Source organism: Rhea americana, unplaced genomic scaffold (genome assembly GCF_003343005.1).
Source record: "Rhea americana isolate MKP2758 unplaced genomic scaffold, rheAme1 scaffold_75, whole genome shotgun sequence".
NCBI lineage: Eukaryota > Metazoa > Chordata > Aves > Rheiformes > Rheidae > Rhea > Rhea americana.
The window spans coordinates 1,247,037-1,261,909 of record NW_028186923.1 but is presented as its reverse complement, the minus strand read 5'-3'; the positions used below and the strand labels follow the sequence as shown (position 1 = coordinate 1,261,909).

Genomic DNA, 14,873 nt, shown 5'->3' with positions numbered 1-14,873 from the left:
TTGAAAATCAAGTGATTACAGGAGACACATTTTTCATCAGTAAAAAATGTTTCTAGTCATGAAGAAAAGTGGAAATGGCCTGAAAGCATGAACTCCAGAAGGTCACACACCAGAAAGTAGTACAGGTAATTACTTCAGTCCTAGTTTCGCAAGGTTTCACTCCTGGGTATGTGTGGGTGGCTGGTCTGAAATGCAAGATGATGATGCTACAGTGCAGAGGTGGTGTGAGAATCAATTAGCACTCATTAAATGTTTTGAAAATATGATTTAAAAATGAATGTAAGGCAAAAATGTATCTTTAGACTATTATACAAACTTCTTACCAGGCAGTAGTGCATCAGTCTGGATAGGCAGAGCTGCTTCCTCTGCTCTGGCTGCTCAAAGCTCTGTTTCTCCCTAGAATGGAGTCAGAGAAAAGCATGGAGAGGCAGTGGGGCTTGTACTGCCCATCCAAGTTTCTGCTGTCCCAAGAGGCCTCTTGGAGACTAGCACTCATGGCAGAAACACAAATGCACGGAGGCTTCTACAGCGTGCCTTGTAGTGTGCCAACCTCCTTCCTTTACTGCCTCTTCACTTCTCTCAGGAAGAAGAGGGACTGTTTTTAACCTTCCTTCTTGYGTGCTTTGTTCTGCCACATCTGAATTAATGTACGACTGGAGCCAACTTACAGCCGAGTTTTTGCATGCCTGGATCTCAATGAGAGGCACAAGCAAAGGGGAATGATGATGAGAAGTGGAACCCAAAAATTAGCAGAGGAGGAAACAACAGTCAGTGCCACACAGCTGCTGCTTGTTGAAGACTAACTTTCTGATTATAGTCCAAGGGCAATATCCCAAGGGCTCTCAGGCACTCTGTTACCATTTTACGTATCTAAATAAAAAAATCTAAACTTCTTGATGTCTGAACTTCTGTCACCAGTTATGAGCCTGAGAGCACAGCACTGTTTGGTGCCTGCATCCTAAAAGAATAAGGAGGACTAGTATTGGGTCTCTTGAAAAGGCAAGGACTGGCAGCTGGTGKTTTTGATATTCCACTGATGAGAACACTTCCTGGCAGAAAAGTAAATGTCTGCTTCTGTCTGATTTGGAACAGGAATTTTAACCTCCCCTTATTTCCCAGGTCAGTCCCCTGAACAGCAGGCCATTTTTAGTTTCCACTATTTTTGTCTAGTGATGTTGTTTCAGACTTTAGGAACAACCAAGCACTCTCTGGCCCAGACATTAGACTGTATCTGCATTGCCTTTTACGGGCAGTCTCAAGACCAAGTTTCCCATCTGTCGATCCTGTTTACCCTCAGGAGCGCAGTGATGCTGGGTTTGGGACCAACCACTGCTCTACCAGGAAACAGCATGGAAGGGAAAGAGGAACCCTCAGGTCTGCCCTGTACTTTTGGGAGCACATGAGTATGCACTTTCCTTAGGGGTAGGCAAGTCCCAGTATGCTCCATCTGGCACTGCAGGACCATCATATGAGCAATTCTGAGTACAAAATGGTCTTTAAGCATCTTGACATGGTCTGCTGTAAAGTGACATGGGATTTGTAGAGAACCTGAAGTCAACCTACAGCAGCAGTATTACCATGTGGACCCATGGCTCGGGCACACAAAGCCTTCAAACCGCTTCTAAAATGTCCCCCTTCAGATACCATGCAGGTGTAGCCCCACGTCTTGCTGTCCCAGGTGGGTTTCTCCCTGTAGAGGGGACCAGCTCATTCAGGAGGAACTACTCGAGACCCTCAAGGTAAAACATCAAGGTCTAAGGCCCTAATAGACTTGCATGACCCCTTGGTTCGGAAGCCTTTAGCAAACTGGCCACGGGCTTGTATCGGGATCTAGGTTTTCTGCTAGCCATAAAAATGTAATTACTTCATTTTTGCTCAGGGAATATTTAAGGTAGTCTGGAGCAAAAGGAAGAGGAGAGACTGGTGATGCTTATAGCACTGTAGACTGGCTGTTACGCATCTGTCAGAAAGCAAAATGTATAGTCGTGGACTCTTCAGACAGAGGAACTGAACCAAGGCCTCCTACACAGTGGATGAGCTCTCAGTTACTGGGAGCAGTTGGGAAGCTAAGCTATGAGATACTGATAGGAGAACTCTTATGACTGCAATTTAAAAAATGTTTTCTTCTCCTGTTTTTTCATGCTCAAGGTGTTTGGAAAAAGCAACTAGAATCTCCACAGTTTCAAGATAATTGGGACCCTATTATTGAGGCAAATAYGTATTCACAAAACCTTGTTTGACTCTAGTGAGAAGATGTGAGGAGGAATTTTGTATATACTTAGCTTTGCATTAAACACATTAAGGGAGCCGCCAAATCCTGCGGGCTCCAGGACACAGTGTAAGCTCCTCCTTCCTGGCTGCCAGAATTAACTGGGGATCATAGTACTTGCACATAGGATAGAAAACGAGATTACATGGAAAAGAATAGTTAAGAATAGGATTTAATAAGACAGGACAGACTGCAGTCACCAGACAGACAAGGGTACAGATCAGTAGCCAGCTTACACAAAACCCTTCATTCCCCTCCTCCCCCACCCTCCCTTATCCTTGCCTTGCCCTGCCTTTAGCCCTTCCCCCAATGATTCCCCCTCCTCAGCAGTCACAAAATTCAGGGTGACCCTCTTCAAGATCATACCCAAATCATTCCTTTAATGGCCCATGAATGAGTGACCAAAGAGCTCTGGTCTTCATCATTGTCCCTGTTTCAGCTATTTCTTTGATGTTTGTTTGTCTGTGTGTATAATTTCTCACTTTCATTGTTTTTTTTATTTCTTCTATACTGAATTGTCCTCAGCCAGGACAATATGATGACAGTAACTCTGTYATAATAAGGAGATGCTCTTTCATTCCACATATCCCAAAATCTTGGTCTGTGTTGGGATGATGATTCAGAAGGGCTGCTCATGGGGAAACAGCTGTGCTCTGGCACATCTTTGCTGGCCTCATCAGAAAACTACACAGTGACTATGTACCCATGATCAAGTATCTGTGAGATGTATGTCCTGCAACAAAGTTCGGAAAGTCTCTTCAGTTTTGCTGAGTTTCTTGCTGTTAATGACCTTGTTGGATTAGAGTCACTGAAGAGAAAGATCCCACACAAATTTTGTAGCAAATTCTCCAGCAGAACTTGCTTAGGATTTTGGCTACATTAGGAGATAAGCTAAGGAATCAGCTTATGGCTTGGTCCAGAATTCAGTGAAGGATGCTTTGGTGTTTCTTGCTACCTATAGGCATTTGTGCATACGCACCAATATGAAAACATGGCTTAGATGAGTGTAAGGCAGGTGACTTTGTCACCAACTACAACAACTTCCCCAGATTTAAGGGGAAGTGTGTGKGGGGGGGAATCTATTCACTGTATCTTTTGTCACTGCTCAAGTTCTTATTTCTCTCCATCTGCCTTCCTCTCCATGGGTGACAGGACTGCTCAGGCTGGGCGTGGGAGGGAGCTACAACTTCAGTTCATCACCTCCTCCACCTCTCTTGACATGTGTAAATTTTTGTTCATTTTTGTGTGCTGCCTATGTCCCGGAACTGAGCCTTGCAAAAAGGCAGCGATGGGGCGCTAGCTGCACATCCTTTGTTCTGCCTTTCCTCAGACACCAAAGTCCTTGAATTTCAAAACTGAGCATTTATAGTCAGCAAACATGAAGCTCCTGGTGTTTGTGTTGGTCTGGTTCGTTCATCCACTCTAACAGCCCAGGAGAGCAGCAGGGCTCCATCCTCAGGGCATACATTCATTTTCAGATACTTTTCAGCTTAATTGAAGTTGCACATGAACTTAAACGGGGTTTATATACATTCACTGTTCAAAATAGTGTGTCCTCCTGAGGCTCGGTTCATTGACTGAGGATTTCGAATGGAAGTGTCACTGGCAAATGGTGAGGCACCCAGAATGGGGGCATCCAGAGCTGGCTATTAGGCACCTGCAGAGCTAGCGCTGTCAGTACATGCTTCTCTGCGAGCAAGTGAAGAGCTGTGAACCCACTGCTCTTTACCTGGAAAACAAGTACATGACTGTTCCAAGGTCAGAACGAAGGTTGTTGTAGAAACAGGAAAACAAATTAAAGCCTTTCACTGTTGGACAATCCTTTTTTCACCTTAACTCTCCCCAGTATCACATTGCAATCTTACAAGAATATTCTTCCTATGTGCATTTTTGGGGATGGTTAAAGAGAGTTGATTGTTTAAATACAGCAAAGCAGGAGAAGTAATTCACTAGGTTTKGGGTTGCTTTTTTCTCTCTTAGCTGTCCAGTAACATTAACCCCTGTTAAGTTTTCATTTATTCCTGCAAAGCTGGTATATTTTCTCAATGTATTTTATTTTCAAAGTTGCAAACTATGTTTACTTCATTGTCTTTTACAAGTGGCACCAAAGTATTGGCTTTAGGCTTTCAACAGCAGAGATGATACTTGGCTCAAAGGTTGGTTTGTTGAACATCTATTTTCTTTCAGAGTGCTTTTGGTACAAAAGTAGCAACAATATGGTATATTTTAAAGCCCATTTGGTTTTCCCAGATGCTCGAGCCTGTTAATTGTATGTTTTTTAGAAGTAATATGCTAATAGCTAAATGGAGTTTGGACACTGCACAGTTTTTACGAACCATATTTTCCAGGCAGCCTGCAGGAATACATGCTTGTTTCTGGATTTGCTTTTTAAGCTAAAAGCTCATCTAGAATTGGACATTGACTTTTACAGAAAGTAAAAGGAGCTTCACATTTGCTGGCTATGAAAGCTCACATTTTTGTAGTTGAGAGTGACTTAAGAGAATTAGAAAAGTCCCAGCCCTCACTAAGTCAGAGAGGTCCTTCACCTCCTCTCTCTCTCTCCCCCTCCTTTTTCACCTCAGCTAATTCTGGACTGGTACTTTCCTTCCAACTTTGTCCCTCCACCTTCAGCTGCTAATACTGTCTCCCCTTGCTTTTGCAACACTTCTCATCAGCTTTAGCAGCACCAATAAATCTGTCTGTCTCCTGTGGCCTGTCAGGAACTGCGGCAGCTAAGGAAATGCCTGTGGAAGCAGAGGGAGCCTCAGCAAGGCTGTCCCCTGGGCTGTCCCCTGGCTCACGGCAGAGGGTTAGTATGGCACCAGAGGGGCCAATCCTTCCCAAGCAGGTTTCACTCACAGGCTTGCTGTTAAAATCTGCAGTAATGTCAGGTATGAACATTTTAGGTATGAACATCTGCTGGTGAATTGAGTCCAGATCCTTCTAAATTGGCATTACACAGTTTGGGTCCTGATATGACAGATTTTGCACTCTTTTTTTTTTTTTTTTTTTTTTAATAAAACTACTGACTGCATTGGGTATGAAGTAGATATTAAGGAGAAAAGTTGTGCTTTGGCCAGGAAAACTGTTTTGAAAATCAGGAAGATGTCCTGGATGATGCTAACAAAGGACTAATAACCTGCAGCCACCTCCCTGGAGCTCCTGGAGGTGGGATGTTAATTCAGGTGCTGCTACAAAACACCTACTTTGGGCTCTTCAGGTCCTAGCTCTGCGTGAACTCCTCTGCCCCCCAGCTCCTGCTCTGAAATAGGAATTAATATTATGCTGCATTTCTGCARGAAAAACCTTTAAGTACACAGTGCATTGCAGAGCACCTGGGGACAGGGGGAGACTGCAATCGGCAGAGCCACTAGCCTCATTTCCCCAGAGCAGCCCCAAAGGGACATGAAAGAGCCCAAAGGTGATGCAGCATGCCCTGTTAGGAGGCCGTTTGGCTTACAGAAGGGGAAAGCTCAAAACACTTTCAGGCCAATCAGGTAAGAAGGAAAAAAAAAAATCAAAAGAAAAATTTTTCTAAGGATGTTTTATCAAGTTTCATAAAAGCAGATTAAAAAAAAAATCTAATTCTGAAGATGAGTGCCAAGTGCTGCCTGTGATTCACCATGCCAGCAGCCCCTGATGTAGAGCAGATGAGCAACAGTCCTACAGCCCTGGAGAGTAGCTGATTKTAGGTGCTTTCTGTAAATCTGAAAAAATATTTTTGTTTAAAAGCAAATATTGACGGTTGTGTGTCTTACTGTTGAAAAGAATAAAATCTGCTTTAAAAAACAAATTTAATAAACCTACAACTACTTTGCTGTGTATACTGGGTGTTGCATTGCATACTAACAGTTGACAGAGTCCCTTTCAGCTCGTGGCGGATGTGATTCTTGTGGCCATTATGGGATGTGGCATGGCCTAATAATAACCTGAAGGGAGTTAGGCCAGGCTGCCACTGCAACATAGGGAGGGAACGTGGGTCCTGGCTCTGCTGCTTCTGAGCCTTGCAAGGAAGAGGAAGGTAAAGAAGGATACCAGGTTCAGGAGATGCTGCAGTGGCCTCATTGCAAAGCACAACTAACAGCACCCRAAGTATTGCTCTAAGTCACCTCACCTGACGTTGTTTTGACACCAGGAGTCATAAAGTTATTGGGGCCTATGATTAACTCTCTGGGGGAGTCTTCCCCTGTGCGGCTTCGAGGGCAGCTCAGCAAAAAGGCTGCTATTCCCTGAGGCAAGAAAGGTCCTAGAGGACAGAGAACAATCTTTAAATTTGATAAAGCTTGTCACAGAAACTAGTTTTCACTGGTCACAATAAACACATTTACAAAGGAAGGAAAGAAACAAGAAGTCCTACCTGTCAGATGTTTGCCAGTTCCCCCTGAATGCACTAAGGGAGTTATACAGGGACGTTTCATCCTTGAGAAAACATTATCCTTGTAGCAGAGCYAAGGTCGCTGGCTTGCATGAATTGAGTGTCATGTCAGCTCTGGTCAGGGGGGTGGCGTGAACTAAACCACCTGACTTCACTGGTMGTCTCTAAATTTTGCTTTCACGCCTGAGTGTATCTCGCCCTTTCGCGAGAAGCRTTTCCTTGCTCAGCAGCAGCTCAAGGCTGAGGAGGTGTTGCAGGACAGACAACATGAGCCCTGCGGGATGTCACTTAACCCAGAACAAGGGCCCTGCTCTCACATCTGTCTGCACCACTMTTTGCCCACACTGTGTGCCACCACATTTTTCTTCCAAGAGCARTTACTGGCCAAAGGATGTTTTGGCCACCCTTCTCCTTCTGCTCAGCAGCACAGGGCTGCCACTCACTCCTCTTTGCCTACAGCCCCAAGCCTTTTTGCAATAATTAAGAAAAAAGTGGGCTGAACTTGAACAGGCTCTTGCTCCTAGCAAACAGGGCTCTAAACAAGGAGCCACAGAATCAAAACCTGTCTGAAAAGGCAGTTACAGAAGGGAAGCAGAAAGAGAGAGAGAAGAAAGTGCTCCTCCAGCAGAGCACAAGGATGCTCTTAAGAGAGCACCTCCATAGCACAGAGGCAGCAAATCAGACTGACCTCAGACTACCTTCCTTTCCAAAAAGGCATGAACCTGAGGTGATTCAGAGCAATTGCATTAGTCTTACCCCAATCTCCTGCCCAGCTTGTTAGCTCAAAGGAAGGTAAAACTCACCTTTATCTCCCTTACAACATCTTGGCTTTTTCAGCATAGTTCAAGCACATGTRAAGTTTTGTTCAGGAAATATTTTAATATAACACACTGCATATTTTTGGTTATTTTCCCAGTTTGTATTATTGCTCTGTGCCTTTTTACAGATGAGGAACGAGGACATCATCAGGTGCTGCCTAYTGCACTAATAAATCAAGCAAAGTTGATATGTAGGAGCACGTTCCCYTCAGGTGCAAGAGAAAGGCTTCTGCTCTTGGCAGGGCTGGCTACATATTTGATGTTAAGAGACTACAGTGGGTTTTTTTGTGAACATACCACCCAAAGCCAGGTGAAAAATATAAGGTTTTGTCCTYATCTAGGGTATCGCTATGGGATTTCGTCTGGAGCTGCACTGGAAAGCTGCCCCGGCCAGGGCTGGAGGGCTCCGCTCCGGTGTCAAAAGCAGCAGTGCACAGGTATGATTTAAATAAACCAAAAAAAACCCAACCCCTGCACACACTAAAAAACCCCAAACACCCCCCACCCCAGCCCACATGCAACTCGGAGCCCTCCCATCTGTCCCCACTATTCATTCCCAGACAAGATAATGATATTTCCCAGCTTCCCGACCCTCTATTCAATTTTCCTGCTTTACCTTTTATTATGGATATAACGAGAATAAAATAAGATAGACTTTACCAGTTATTATTAGAGGTGATAATTTGCAGCCGGAGCGCGTTGCCATGGAAACCGGAGGAGCCCCCAAAGAGCACGGCCGGGGAGCCGCGGCCTAATCCTGAGGTGATTTTCAATAGCGCCAGCTGTCCCGGGGCTGAAAGGCACGGCAAATTACGCCGTTATTGGCGGGGAAGAGGACGGCGAGGCTAATTACCCGGGGGGGGGCTTTAGACACAGGTGCTGGGGGAAGGGGGAGCGCCGGCCGSCCGCCCCCGGGGGCGGCTGCGGCGGCGAAGGGCGCAGCGGGAGGCGCCCGCCGCCATTTCCATCACAAAGGGCCGCCGCGGCCTGCTGCCGGCGCCGCCCGGTCCTCGCAGGTAATGGCGGCGCGGCGGGGCCGCCGCCTCCTGCCCCGGGGGCCTTCCGGGGTGTTGTTTGTTTGTTTGTTTTTCTTTCCTTTTCTGTTYTTTTTCTCTTTTTTTTAAAATGCCCTTTTCCGGTAACGTTCTTCACGGTAAAGGGTGTTTGTGGAGGCTGCGCCCAAGTTTCCCGCGGCTCTGGGCCAGGACAGCGGGCGTCATGTGCTACCGCGCAGAAAAGCTACAATTCGCCCCTTTGGCTTTTTCTTTCTTAAACCGTGCAAGTCTGCTGATTTTTTTTTTCTTTCTTTCTTTTTTCTCCTCTACTTTTTTGAGTGGAGAGGGGCCTTGGTGSATAACGTGCATGTAAAACCATACTGACCTAACTAAAGCTTCCTGTGTCCTCTCAGAGGAATGGGTGTTAACTTTGCCAGGTGAAAGCTGTGAGGTTTGTTTATATACGTACAGACATACATATATTATATATACACACACTTTTTTTTTTTTTTTTTTTGCATTAGGCTGATGAGCTTTTGACTGTGCTGCAAACAAAATAATCAAAATGATTACAGGCAAAATGAGAGTTCTGACACAGAGATGGCATAGTTTCTTAGGAAGGAAAAGGTACATTTTTATACATGTTATATATAAATTAACATGTACCCATCATGTTATAAATAGACGATATTAGGTATTACTATGAAATTAATATTAATTTGAAATGAATACTAATTTGAAATCAGTATGAATATAGAATCTGTTAATAATTACGAAATTAAGTATATTGGTTACACTTACTTAGCATTTCTATGCTTTAGGTCTTAAAGGCTGCCTCAGAACCCAGAAAGAGGGTTTAAAATATCTCTTTCAGGTACCATAAAGTTTATTTTAATACTTTGGACCGTTCTTATGTTGCCTCATACATCATCAGCAAAGAAAATTGTTCTCCAAGCTTTCATCTATTTTGTYAAAGAAGAAAAATTTGAATTCTGTCAAAATGGAGTATCTTTCTTTAAAACAAAGCAAAACCCAAAACATGCTTTTAAATAACTTTTCAAAAAGCATGTTTCAAAGCCTTTCTGTAATTTATTTTAAGAATTAACTTAAAAGTTTAATGACTAGTCAGTTACGTGAATTTAAAAAATATTTTTTCGGTAGTAGCAGCCCAGTTCATTTTGATTAACTGCCAAAGAGAAACTTTGTTTGTTCCAGGTCTAATGAGCACTTCCCCCTAAAAAACGAAGCCCCTCAAACACGCATGATCCCTGGGGGCAATCTTTGGCCTACAGACCTCTATTTTAGCCAACGGCAGACTGAAAATCTCTGGTGGTGCAGGGATTTGAATGTGAATTTTCTAAACCTGGCCATCAGGCTTCTGTTGACTGAGAACCCTGCTTTTTTAGGTGTGATTTCATCGTGTCTATGCTAGGCAGGGTTATTGTTGGGAGGAAATATGACAGGTCACTGGCCAGGAGTTTCCTGAGTGGTGCAAAGCCTGGGAGAGAGCAGGCAAGAGAAATTTGCCTTATCTTATAATATACTGTCTCTATGTATTATGTGCCTCAAGTTACTTTTCCACACAATTGAAGGTTRTAAAGGCTATCCAGTCCCTGGTAGATGCTTCAAGGCCTAAAAATGGTTTATGCGGTGTATAAGTAAATATTAGGATAACTTGGTCGGAATAATGGATCTGTTACTGTTTGGAAGAACATCGTATGTCTGTGCGAGTGTGCACTCAGATTCTATTGTTAGTTAAATCCATGGGGTATTTCATCCTTTCCTGGTCTTTCAGAACAACACTACTATAGACCTGATGCAAGATCAAGTCTGTCTGTCCACCCCCTTCCCCTTCCTCCCCCCCACATTAACAACTGAATTTACTAGTACAATGTATGATCTTCTCCAGTGTATCTTTTCAGGGAGGAATTCAATGTGAAGTTCACGACAGATTATTCAGATTAACAGTTGAGGCCACAATTTCTTACACATTGTATTTTATAGCCTTCTAAAGAGTAAATGAAAACGTTACATATTGTTAAATGTCAAAGTACCATAAAAAAGTTCACACTTGATAGCTTTGAATAGCAGAGCGTAGGCTTGCATGGCCAATTACTTGTCTTCCAAATAATAATACCATAATGGATTCATTACCTTGCTGCTGTGATATAATGAAGGAATAAGAACTGTTGTCATTTTTATGCACTGCGTAACACAAATATATTCACAGAGCAATAAGATGAGTGCTGGTAAAGGTAAGCACATAATATACATTCACATGCCTCCTGCAGTTTGTGAATAGCCTTTAAGCATTTGCAGCTGATCTCTTTTGTAACTTCCTAAAGACAGCAAAATTGCCAACTTTCACAGAAGATGGCCACTATTTATAAAATGTGGGAGATACATGAATCTCTGATTAGAGGCTGTGTCAGTACTGTGCTGAACATACTTGTAAATGTGCGTTTCTGCAGGCTTCCAGTTATAACTRGGACTTTTCAGGAACTTTGGTAATAAATGTAATGCTGAAGATATTGGCAGTTCTCAAAAGGCCTTCAGCCCAAACTTCCTTGGGCTAAGTTTTTGCGTAAAATCCTGGCTGGATTTTAGGAAGGTTATGAAGGAGAGAAGGTGTGGTTTCTGGTTCACTGGAGGACCAGGTGTCCCTTATGCATCAAGGACTGCAAACAGGAGAAGCAGCAATAGTGTAACTGTGTAACTCAGTTTAGAGACCTATCCAGAGAAATCTTAGCTGCTGCTTTTTCTGCCTTTCTGTCCTTTGTGTATTATTGGCTAAGTGTGTTTTATTAAAATGAAAGCCTCTGAAACAGTTAAGCTGGAAGAGAGCACACCTTAGGCTTGGGGAAGCCAGTGGGAAACAGTCTCAGATGGGCTCTTGTGGAATTCCTCCAGACAGCGGCTGGGGTTTGTTTGCTGCAGCGTCTCGTACCGAAGTCCAGCTCTTCACTGCAGCGTTGCTTTACTACTGTGTCGCATACATGTGCATGCAGCCTGTGTTACTGGTCTGTGTGCTGTCTGGGAGGGGTGTTTGCGCAGTTAGTTGCGAGCTATGAGTGTGGAAGTGTGGTAAGTGCTACTGCTATGACACTTTGGAAATTCAGCGAGCAGATATGAAGGCCCAGAGAGATTGTCAGGCAGGGAGTTAAGCCACTGAGGCCCCTTGGTCCTGTTCGAGGCTCTGGAGTGATGCGTGTTACTTGCACGAGGGGCTATGACCTTGTGCTTTGATGCTTCAGGCTCTGGCTGGGTGATGTCCAGCGGTGCCCCCTCCTTGGGTGCCAGCCATGGACTGAATGCAGCAGTAGTGGATCAGCACAGGACTACTTCCATGAGAAGAAAGAAAACAAACAATAAGCTTTGTGTGAATGAAAAGCTGTATGTGCTGCCGGTGAATCCCTGGAGGCTCATCCCCACAGCTCCTCGGCCAAGCTGCACGTGTCTCATCTGCGCTAGCATCGCGCCATGCATTTCTGCTCTGTGCTCAGCTGGCTTTCAGCTGCAACCCCCTACCAGAAAACCTGGGAAGTTAGGGCTGCTGTAGCAAATTAGAAAAGCCCTGATGACAAATGTCTTTTTAAAGTGCAAAACCGATGAGAGGAACAATTTTGTGGGCTCATCAGTGCAGCGTGAGCTACGGTCTGGCTCAGCGCTCAAGTGTCTGGGGAGAGATGGGGGGTTCCTTTGAAATTAAAGGCCCTATTTAAACCTAATTCATTGTGCTATTATTGTTGCTCCTTATTATTGGGCCCTCTGCTGATTGTGCTCAGGCTGATACGCAATTATTGTTAAAATGAGCCGTGAGACAGTGTGCAAGTGATGAATGGTGTTTGCAGGTAGATGGCAAAGCTACAGTACTGGGCAGTGGTTAATGTTTTTTTGTCTTTACTTACTTAAATGTGAATAGTTAATACCAATCAGGAGAACATTCTGCCTCTAGTTGTGCTTCCAGTTCATTACTTCTCTGGGCAGAACGCAGTGCCATTATTGTTTAAAGAATGAATCAATTGACTAGGGTAGCTGGAGCTTTTTATCATTTTCTTCACTATGAGGACATATCTGAAGGGCACTGCTTTCTCAGTTTTCCTATTTCAGCCTGATGTGAGAGGAGAAATGTTTTAAGACCAGGGTCTGTGTTGCTGTGCAGGGTATGTAGATGCTTACTCCTCTGCAAAGTCGATGTGGAAAGTGTCTGCTTTCATTTGTTTCTAGCTGGGTAAAGACAATGGAGAACGGCAGCTAGAATCATGGGATTTGTGTGCAAAATGCCACTTGGCTTCAGTGCTGGTGGAAAAAGTGAGAAAAGTACGGCTGGATGCTTTTAAATAGAGTTATGATGAGCCTTACCAGTAGAAGGCAAATAAAACTTAAAACCTGGGCAAGACACAATGTGATGAGCAGGTGTTTAGAGAATTCGGGCTTTTGATTGTGGCTCTGTCTCCTTATGCGATTTTCTGCAAAGTACTTGACCTCTTCCTGCCTAGTTAACCCAGCTGGAAAATTAGGGAAAGAAAGCAGAAACCTCAGTGAAATTCAGATACCGCATCTGATCTAAAGTCTCCTGGGAAAAGGGATTTATAAAAACTGTGGTGATATTGCCTGGTCATTCTCGATGCTTCCTCACATAGAATTGCATGCCTGTGAGCAGACAGAGGTTCAAGTCACCATAAAGAAACATGGAAAAGCAATTTCTAAACAAGCTTGTCTGATCAGCCGTGGGTACTACATCAAAGTCACTACTTTGTTTTAGCTTGTAAGTATTTCCTTCCCTACTAATGCTGAGCCTTCATAGGTTTTGTTTTAATCTGGAGTAAGTATATGCAATTGATTGACCCTGCAGCACATGTTCCTAGCTGTCATACTTGACACAAGATTGATTTTTCTTTTTTTTTTTTTTTAATTTACAAGTTGAAAACAGCTTTTTTTTTTCTATAATTCACCCTAGGCAAACATATATACCCCAGAACCAGCTTCTGCTGCTGTTAATTTAGGTCAGTGTGTCTATGCAGTGGATGCATGTGTACGCATATCCACAGGGAACTGAAAATAATGACAGCTAAATTGCGATCTCTGTCCCAGCATTGCAGTTTCTCCCTCAAACCACTCCCTAATAACAGTCTTACTTTAGCTTAGACCATTTAATCTCATTTATAATTTTAAATAGAAATAGCTAGTTGAAGCCACAATACTATCATTCAGTAGATGCAAAACAGTGGTGAGCTGCTTTTAGAGAAATATGGAATGGGGCTTAGGAAGAGCTACTACTGCTCCTGGTGAAACCCACATGGCATATCGTTATGACTTGGGGCTGTGGTGCTTTTGTCTCTTCCCATGTTAATAATAAAACAGTGCCTAATTTGTCCCCAGTTGGCTTTCACCTGCAGCCTCATTGACATAAGAGCTCAGAATGAAGTCATGGCTTCCATTAAAAATAGAAAGGGCTCTCATGATAAACGAGGTGGAGACAACTTGAGCGGTAAAATTGTTTGAAATAAGCTCTTAGGCGGGCTGAAATAATTACAGCAAGGAGAATGGTCACTGCAGGGCACCTCCTTTGTAATTTGCAAGGGACAATGACATTTGGATGCCAGGAAATGAGAGTATCCAAAAATTAAGCGATGCCACAATTTAGACTGTAGCTGCTGCATGAATACAGTATAAGTACATTTTACATGATTGTGAAGAATAGATGGCTCAACTGTCCCTAGCTACTTTTGCAGCCTACAGGATTTTATTATTATTATTAAGCTCGGATTTAAAATTTTCAACATCTATACTAGGAAGTAATCTGAAGTCATATAATTGGAACTTGTGGGACTGTATCTGTTTAAAGGTTGTTAAGAGTGCTGGAGGGGGCAGAGAAGGTATAATCAAGAGGCAAGAGGGTGAGGGCTGAAAAAACTGAGAAATTCATTCTGTAATAATGAGGTTCTCCAGGAATTATGAGTAAACTTAAGGTTTCTCTGCACAAGCATTTACTAGAAGTGTGATCATTCTGGAGTGGAATTCTGCTTGCGGAACACTTAATCCAGAATACAAGTGCATCTCCCTGCTTATTTCAACTCCCTCTGTCAAAAGAAACTCCATATTCTTTCTGGCCCTGGAAATATGTAAGTTTGTGAGTGAAGCTAATCGCACTCCCTGCTTTATATGGCTGTTGAAATGTTGGATCCCACTACAGTAGAGATGAACACAAGAAGTCCTAGTTCACTGATCTTGTGTGGGAGTTTTGGGGTTGTTTTTTTTGACAGTGGAAACAGCATACCCCTTCACCCTGCAGACAGATTCAGCTCCCTGTGCCCATGTTCCCTTTGCAATAATCTTGGAGACCAAGCAGAACCCAGGTGCATCAACAATAGGATGGTCTGGAGCTGTGCCCTGCTGCAGCCTGTTCACACTGT

At 43.6% G+C, this 14,873-nt stretch overlaps 1 long non-coding RNA gene across 1 annotated transcript in view; it reads right to left on the bottom strand.

The window, feature by feature from the left end:
* Window positions 1-8,324, bottom strand: part of LOC146585852 (uncharacterized) — a 36,755-nt gene extending 28,431 nt beyond the window's left edge. Inside the window, exon 1 of the long non-coding RNA XR_014897907.1 lies at window positions 8,123-8,324. This is a non-coding gene — a long non-coding RNA (uncharacterized LOC146585852). The remainder of the gene's footprint in view (window positions 1-8,122) is intronic.
* Window positions 8,325-14,873: the final 6,549 nt, after the last annotated feature.